At 42.2% G+C, this 1,411-nt stretch overlaps 1 pseudogene; it reads right to left on the bottom strand.

The window, feature by feature from the left end:
- Nucleotides 1-510: 510 nt before the first annotated feature.
- Nucleotides 511-1,132, bottom strand: LOC138995913 (rRNA-processing protein FCF1 homolog pseudogene; annotated as a pseudogene).
- Between the last annotated feature and the right edge of the window lie 279 nt (nucleotides 1,133-1,411).

The following is a 1,411-nucleotide window of genomic DNA, read 5'->3' as shown; positions in this document are numbered from 1 at the left end:
TGAACTTGTATGCACATATGCATAACCCGTGGACATGGACAATGGGGTGATGAGGGCCTGGGGGCGGGGAAGCAGGGGAGACGGGAGCGGCTGGAAGAGGTTAATGGGGGGAAAGGAGGACCTATGTAATACTTCCAACAATAAAGATTTTAAAATAAAATAAAATAAACCCTGTTTGTCACCAAGTCATATTGGCTCTCAGTGTCCCTTCTCTTCTGTTGCTGTCACTACACTCACTCGGACTCTTGCACTTTCTTTTTTTTTAAGTTGTGAGCAGTCATCTGATTTATAAAAAGATGTGACAAAATTTTAAATGATACAAAATATCATTTTCAAAACAACATCAACATCATTTTCAAAACACCACCAAAAAGTGAGTGTATTTAACTGTTCTCAGCTCATAACAGCAAATGTGTGAGTGGAGCAATAACGCATGTTGTAGCATGTTTACTAAACCTGCAACAGAGAAAGTTGGTTAAAGGAAAGCAGAGAAACTTTGTCTTTTAAGTATTAGAACAGAGGGGCTCCATAATCATCTGGCATCTGCTCAGTGTTACACCTATGGTTAGAAATGTACATGATGGGAACTCCAGGGATCTTCCTGATTCTTCGTTTAAGGTCCCAGTCAACTGTGGCCACAATATAACACTCGTGCTGAGTTACTCTGTACCGAGCAGTCATCTGCATAGGTTCCTGTGTGTGTGCACGGTAATCGTTCAAAGCTTGGATCCTTGGCGATCCTTAGAGCCACTCCATACTTCTGCCCCAATTTCTCAGTTTCAGCCATTACACAGTCAGTTATACAAGGGACACACCTGGCATAGAGACATCCATCATTGACTGCACCGAGTCCAGTTTGGCCTTAATGGAAAAGTTGATAAAGTTGGTATCCACCAGGATGTGGTAAGGTGGGCCCAGCTGTGCGTTATTCGGAAGAATGCACAGGAGGGGTGTTGGGGGACTTCTCTTTCTTTGAGTACACTGGGATCTTTCTTTTCTGTCTTTTCAGGTTTTAATCTATCCTTTTCTTTAAGCCTCTGATCTCTGAGACTAAGCATTCGCTTCATGGTCGCATACTTCCTTGTTTTCTTTTGCTTCCCCATGTTCACGCCGCACTCTTGTTTCTTCCGGAATCACCCTCTTGCACTTTCTACAATGACAATATCCCCTTCTTGGTCTCCCTGTTCTGATGCTCTCTTGTCAGATAAGTCCTATGTTTCCCCAGTAAGAATAATCTAAAAATGTTATTTCTATGAGGATCAGGTTTAAGTTCCTTATTCTGATACATCTCTCGCAACTTCCCCATCATAAAACTTAGCATTCTTTCATCATTGTTCTCTTATCACCAGATGCCAGATAGACCCGTCTTTCCCTCCTTCTTTCCTCCCACCATTTATCTAACTTTTACCCT

Source organism: Myotis yumanensis, unplaced genomic scaffold (assembly GCF_028538775.1).
Source record: "Myotis yumanensis isolate MYYU_CA2020_CCGP unplaced genomic scaffold, mMyoYum1.0.hap1 SCAF_17, whole genome shotgun sequence".
NCBI classification, from domain to species: Eukaryota; Metazoa; Chordata; class Mammalia; order Chiroptera; family Vespertilionidae; genus Myotis; species Myotis yumanensis.
Note: the sequence above shows the minus strand (reverse complement) of the source record. Positions and strands in the feature narration are given on the sequence as shown.